Below are 8,372 nucleotides of genomic sequence, written 5' to 3'. Positions count from 1 at the left end.
GTGTTACGATCTCAGGATGAAGATGATGATAATGATTATGATAATGTTGATATAAGTATGATAATGATAACGAGTAAGGATGATGACGTTGATGATAATGAATAGTTCCGGGTTTTGTTTTAGTGATGAAGAAAGGAAAAAAAAACGTGTTATAATAATTAGATTGGCTATTATTTCAGAAAAACAATCGCAGAGGAGTGGTTAAGTATTGGGTCGTTGAGCTAGAGGTCATGGGTTCGAAACTAGGCAAAAGCAATTATTTTTTTTTATATAGAAGGTGCTGTGAGTTGGGCTGAGACATGGCCATTTGCTGTTGGGCCTTCGAATTAGGATTGGGCTCTTAATTGCTTTTGGGCTTGAGCAGATAAACGGTTAAATGAAATTAATTCACAAATTAAACAGAAAAATAGAAATAGAGCAGATGGTAGGGAGTGTTGTTGAAGAGCGAGAGGTCGCAGGTTCGAGTCCCGTCCCAGACAGCTTATGTCTTTTTAATGTTTCTAAGGTATAATTTGATATTTTTTATTATTATTATTATTATTATTATTATTATTATTATTATTATTATAAATTATTGATATTATTATGTTAATATAAAAATGATGAGTAACATTATTATCATTCTTGTTATTAAGTAATATCATTAGGTATTGTTAGTGTTATTATAATTATTAACATTGATATGAGTAGAATTATTATTATTATTATTGTTAATATGAAAATAATACAAACTATTATAATTAATAATAGTATTAGTATCATTTTTGAATTAGTATTATTATTAACAAAAGTATTCTTAGTAAGATTACCACTAGTAACAAGATTGTTATAATTATTATTATTATTATTAAGTTTTAGGTATTAATATCAAAATTGTTATTTTCATTACCATTACTGCTAAATTATTCAATTTATTAAAAACTACTATTATTATCATTATTATTAGATTTATTATAAAAACTATCAATTATATTATCATTTACAGAATCATTAATACTATCATCATATTTATTAATATTAGTACTATCATTATTATTGTTGTAATCACTTAAAATATTATCTTAAAATACTACTTTTACAAACAAATAATATTTATATATGAATATATTTAATACATATAAAATAACAAAATTTAATATTTTTATATACAAAATGAATATATAAAAACATATAGGTTGTTAATATAAAAATGATATAATTAATAAATTTATTTATATATAAAATTGTTCGATTACAATTATGTGTTTTAATATATATATATATGAATAATATAGGTTCGTGAATCTGAGGTCAACCCTACACTTGTTAAATGACGTCATTGTATTGTTACTACAAAATACAGTATAGTGAGTTTCATTTGCTTTTTACCCTTTATATTTTTGGGCTGAGAATACATGCGCAACTTTTATAACTGTTTTACGAAATAGACACAAGTAATCGAAATTACGTTCTATGGTTGAATGTTCGAAACTGAATATGCCCCCTTTTAGTCTGGTAATCTAAGAATTAGGGAACAGACACCCTAATTGACGCGAATCCTAAAGATATATCTATCGGGCCAAACAAGCCCCATCCAAAGTACCGGATGCTTTAGTACTTCAAAACTTATATCATGTCCGAAGGAGGATCCGGGAATGATGGGGATATTCTTATATGTATATTGTAAATGTCGGTTACCAGGTGTTCAATCCATATGAATGATATTTTTGTCTCTATGCATGGGACGTATGTTTACGAGAAATGGAAATATGAAATCTTGTGGTCTATTAAAATGATGGAAATGATTATTTATGTTAAACTAATGAACTCACCAACCTTTTGGTTGACATTTTAAAGCATGTTTATTCTCAGGTATGAAAGAAATCTTCCGCTGTGCATTTGCTCATTTTAGAGATATTACTTGGAGTCATTCATGACATATTTCAAAAGACATTGCATTCAAGTCGTTGAGTTCATCAAGATTATTATTAAGTCAGTTATAGATAGATATATTATGAAATGGTATGCATGCCGTCAAATTTTGATGTAATGAAATATTGTCTTTTCAAAAACGAATGCAATGTTTGTAAAATGTATCATATAGAGGTCAAGTACCTCGCAATGTAATCAACTGTTGTGAATCATTTATAATCGATATGGACTTCGTCCGGATGGATTAGGACGGGTCTTCACAGTTGGTATCAGAGCGGTGGTCTTAGCGAACCATGTCTGCATTAGTGTGTCTAACTGATAAGTCATTAGGATGCATTAGTGAGTCTGGACTTCGACCGTGTCTGCATGTCAAAAGTTTTGCTTATCATTTTGTGTCAAAAATTACCTGCTTATCATTCTTAGAGAATCACTTACTTATCATTCTTAGTCTAGACACGTTTTACTGCATTGACTGCATGAATAGTGTATAGACAAAATTCATATCTTAGTGTATCTGCTACTTCATATCTTAGCGTATCTGTTACTGTAACTTTGCCTGACAACTTCCGTAGATTCCTCCGTAACTTATGAGATTTTAGTATTATATATGCATATGTAAATTATGTATTGCAGGATACTAATCTACATCCTATAATCTATTTCTTATCGAAAATCCTTCATCTAATCGTACGAGATGAATACTGCAACCAGTTCGAGTCCCTCAGATTCCAATAGTTATTCCGATAGTTATTCCGACAACTATTCCGACATAGATGTTCACCTGAACTCCGAAAACAGCGTCATCGGCATGAATCAACCAATCAGCCATTATCAATTCATCTGATGAGTTCGTAGTCGACTTAATTAATGGAAACGCGCAGAAGGTAATCCCTTCCATCAACCGAATTCACCTCTTGACAATGAACCTGAAGCGTTTACTGACGAACCTGTTCGAAACACCATTTTCAGTCTCATTTCCAGGATAACTCGACAAGATTATATTCTATCCACAATTCTGAACCTTATTCATCCGCTCGTTCCGACCGACAATCATCCTGGAGTAATAAGTCAACGAACTTCGCGCTCGAATAATCAATTCGGAGAATATGGTGCAAAATGTACCAGCTTCAGCAACATCACCGGCACCAACAGTACCATCAATAACAGCAACAGTACCATCAACAATCCATGCTTCAATATCATCATCTGTACTTTGAGTATGATCTTCGTTCTACGTATCGTTCTACCTCATTTATCTTCGTTCGACATGGTGAATATGTAATCTCTAAAGTTTTAGAGATTATTTATTCTAGTTCCAACCGAAAAGCAAATGAGTTTAATATCATATTAACTCATTAAATCCATGAATACATTTGAAGAAAATATACATGTATATATGTTTTCATAAAGATTGTAATTAAAAATTCTCTTGTACAAACTGTTAATGGTGAAAATATTTTAACGGGTAGGTAATACCCGAGGAATATTTAAATTTCACATTAATAAGTTACATTGTACGTTCTTCGAATCTGTTTCAACAGTCATATACTATCCTACTTACATCCATCGATATACGTATCCGTTCACCAAAGAATAACTATTTTCATTCAAATTCAATTTCATATTAGGATTTTGACATATCAGAATCCAACAAGTGGCATAATGAAGAAAAAAATGGACACAATAAAAATTGATTAGAAACAGACTAATTAACAATATGAAATTTTGTTAAGAATCCACGCTAACAAAATCCTAGCTAACTGTTCCTAGCTAACTGTTAATTCCGTATTACATTTTATTTATCGCAATTTAATTATCGCAATTTATTTTATCGCAATTTAATTCTCGCAATTTTATTTATTGTTATTTAATTTCTGTTATTTACTTTACGCACTTTATTTATCGTTATTTAATTTCTGTTATTTATTTTACGCACTTTAAATATCGGGACACGTATACAAGGTTTTGACATATCATATCGACGCATCTATATATATTATTTGGAATCACCATAGACACTCTATATGCAGTAATGATCGAGTTCTCTATACAGGGTTGAGGTTGATTCTATAATAATATATATAGTTTGAGTTGTGATCGAGTCTGAAACATATACGGGTCACGATACGTATTAACTAATTCGAATATTATATATTAAACTATATATATGAATTATTGGACTCTCAACTGTGGACTATCGACTGTGGACTAATAACATTAGACAATTAAAATGAATTAAAATATTGATTATAATATATGAAACTAAACAACTCTTCAAGTTTGCCACTTGATTTCATCTTAAACGCCATTTGTATTTTGACAATTCTAATTTACGTTCAAACCTTTCATGATTCTTGAAAACACCTCAATCGATAGGATGAATCAACCGCACTTCATCTACGGAAGAAAAGATTTATGCATATAGTTATGCACCTGAAAACATTCGGAACTTGAGTAAACGTTTAACACGTATCATTATTAGCTCCTTTGGCGTTGTTATTACCGAAAATCACTTTGCAATCCCTTTCCAAATTAGCAAATTTTATCACAGCTCCAGCAAGTCAACTTTGACTTTTCGTTCAAAACAACCTTATTATAACCTTGATTTATATGTGTGCTCTTTTATTGTTACCGGAGAACCTTTTATTATATTCCACCATATTACCAGCAGATGTACCAGCAACCTCGTCGCTCCTTGATTTAAATCTCTCTGACAAATCACTAAATTTATCTATTGAAGTCTCATCATGTACTCATTCGCATCTTGTAACAAGAATTGCCATACCAATTACCGGGAATCAGCAAATCTGTATTGTGAGGCTCGCAACATTTCCACATCAACAGTTATATGTATCCATATAACATTTATCTCTTAGAACTATGATCTCCCATTCTGAAATTCTGAAAAGCACCCATTCTGTGAATTAATACTCTGAATTTTGAAAAAAAAAATTGAATGAAGCAACAAAATCTGTAAAAGACCTCAACAGCCAAAAGTTGATAATAAAGAATTGTATGTTGGCAAAGCTCAGAAAAAGTTTGAAACTGAAAAAAAAAACTGATTGAGCAAACTACAAAAGAGTCTCTGAACAAATCACAAGGACTAAACTTGTACATTAAGAATCCCGATGATTCTGTTTCTGATGAAATCCTTAGTGAATATCTTGCTTCTGACTCCAAACTCTTGCGGACAAATTTTCTTCACCATCCTTCGATATTAGAAATTCCAAGATATCATCGTATCTTTCATTATAAATATCCTCCATATTTCTGAATATATTTTCATAACTATTCTTATCTGAAATCATTAATCTCTTCGTACTATCAGTGTTACATCATATAGAAACTGTTAGTTTCTATATTCTGTAAATTTTTGAGCTTAAAATATGAATGTTATTGAAGTAATGTTGGGAATTGATACATGAGTTAGTATAATATAATGACACTTGATCAACGTGATTATATTATAGTAAGTCATGCTGAGTTTCTAATGGGACGTGATGATTCACAGATCATAACGTTATCATGTGCCATGTTACATAACTCTTTCATTTTGCTTAACTTCTGAACATATCAAGAAAATATATTCTTGATAGTTCTATTCTCAGTGATTCAGGTAATTTGACAAAACAAATCGTGCTACTACCTTTCCTTTCTACCTTGTATATTATGATAATTCGAAACTCCATACCTATGAATTCTAGACCATTATTTGAGAAAAGTAAACAAAAGCATGAAGCTCCGAAATAGAAAGGGGGTATAAATCGCAGCAAATAAGAGAGTGCATTAACTGCGGATGACAATAATTATAAGAGACAGAAGCAGGGACATTGAAATATAAGGGAAGATATAAAATCCAACAACAACGCAGAAATTACAAACCATGGATATTAATACGAATAGCAATATAAAGACACGATATAATTAAGAATAGTATCACCCCAAGGTAATAGTAGAAGTAAACAGATTCTTCTGATGAAAGATTGAAAAGAAGGATGACAGAAATAATAATTAGGAAAATATTAGGGATTAGAACTGGACTAAGCATTTTCACAATCTTTTGGATGTATGAACTAAGAACGAAAGTATAAGAATGGTGAGAATAATGGAACGGAAGAGCTTAATTTATAATAGAAATATCAGACAGAGTAATCAAGGCAGATCACCGTATTTAATTATAGAGATCTTAATTTCCTTACTCGCCGAAGAATCAAATCTTTTAGATTTCGAAGATTTTCTTTAAATGCCTTGAATTTCGGAATTCAACCCTGACTCTGTCAAAAGTTAAGATGAATCTTTACTTTCCTATTTCACTCTTTGGTGATAGCTTCATTCGTACTCTTCGAATAATCGAATTATTTTTATTCATATTACTCAATGATGATAAAACTTAAGTTATCAACTCATATTCGTCATGAAAACATTTTTATTGTTAGCCATGACCACCTCACTCAAATTTCGGGACGAAATTTCTTTAACGGGTAGGTACTGTGATGACCCGGGAATTTCTGACCAAATTTTAAACTTAATCTTTGTTGATTTCGACACGATAAGCAAAGTCTGTAATGTTGTGTTTATATAATCAATTACCTTTTGACTGTTCCCGATGATTCACGAACCATTGCTTGTAAATATATGGATATATGTAAATATGTGTATATATAAATATATGTATATATATATATATATATATATATATATATATATATATATATATATATATATATATATATATAATAACATGAACATTAATAAACTATTAAATATATTTATTATTATAAATAAATATGTAAAATAAAATACATTGTAATAAAAACTATTATTTTATATATAATATATGTATATGTATATATAACAATATATATATATATATATATATATATATATATATATATATATATATATATATATATATATATATATATATATTGTTATATTTAATCTAATTAGTTAATATATATTTATTTGCGTAGTAAATTTTGTTATTTAAAACTATTTATATATATACATAGTGTATATTAAATATAATTAATTTTGAACTTAAATTGTAAATGTCTGTAACTTTCGGTTGACGTTTAATTATTTTTAAAATAGGTCTAATATATATATATATATATATATATATATATATATATATATATATATATATATATATGAAGTTTTAAAATAAAAATTGGTACATAATTTGATTAAAAAGATAATAGTTTTGATAAATATTTTTTTTTACCTTTTCAACCTAAGTTTTTGTACTCCGTACATAATAATTGGAACATAAAATAAATAAATATAGAACTTTTTTGATCATTTTTCATACAGCTAATGAGTGAAATAATTAAATATATTTAATCTAAAAATTTGGGATTTTTAGGAACACTTTTATATTTTAACTGTTTAGCAATGGACACGATACAATTCCCGTAAAAACTGTCGGTAAGTAAAAGTTAAAGAAAGAGGCTCCTCACTATTTCCTTTTTCCAATTCCTCCGCATGTAATTTGATTTCATTATTTTATTATTATTATTAATATATTATTATTATTATGTACTGTATTAATAATTGTAATATGCATTTAGGTAGATAGAGTCATGAACACACACCTACAACACACACCTACAACACCCACTCCCATTCTCCTACTTTTTCTTCTCTAAACCTTTCACCACACCTATGATCACCATTAACCATCGACCTCTTGTACAAATTTTTTTTTCCATTCGTAAAACAATCACCACACTTAAATATTTACATACATACACTATTTTCATTTTTGTTAATTTCTTATCTAGATTAGGATTATATATATGTAAGTTAACACAGACAAACACAAAACTAGTACTTGGTTATTTTTCCATCGACAAATACCTTCCATCTCCACCTAAACGTTAACCACTCAATCACCGGAGATTACCACCTTGAACCACCACTTTATCCTCGAAACCCCATGATTAACCACATCCACCGACTACTCAAATTTTTTTTTTGGTTTTTCCGATTGTGTTCAACCCCAACAAACACCACTATGCTACTACTTTTATTACTCAATCAAAAGTCACCATTTAACTACTTATTAAACTGTTGTTACAATTTTTCTATTCCGTTTATTTAACAAACACTCACTAAAATGACACCATGGAAAAACACCACCCAACTCCCTTGATAACCATTGAAATATTTATGTTTCGGTTCAAACATGCAGCCCATGTTCATTGTTACGCTGTTTTTTTTTCTCCGTCAATGTGTTGCTGCTACAGCAGCGATATGTACCTGTTTTTTTTATTCCTGCAACGATCACAATGATGATGATAAAGATCGAGATGATGAGATGGTAGATAATGCATGATGATGGCGGTTATGTGGTTTATGATGTCGAATGATGAGGACCATGAATGATATGGGTGATGATAAAGAATCACGAGATAATGATGATGATAGGTGTTACGATCTCAGGATGAAGATGATGA

This window comes from Rutidosis leptorrhynchoides, chromosome 5 (genome assembly GCF_046630445.1).
Source record: "Rutidosis leptorrhynchoides isolate AG116_Rl617_1_P2 chromosome 5, CSIRO_AGI_Rlap_v1, whole genome shotgun sequence".
Taxonomy (NCBI): domain Eukaryota; kingdom Viridiplantae; phylum Streptophyta; class Magnoliopsida; order Asterales; family Asteraceae; genus Rutidosis; species Rutidosis leptorrhynchoides.
The sequence above is the reverse complement of the archived record's forward strand: the minus strand, read 5'-3'. Positions refer to the sequence as shown.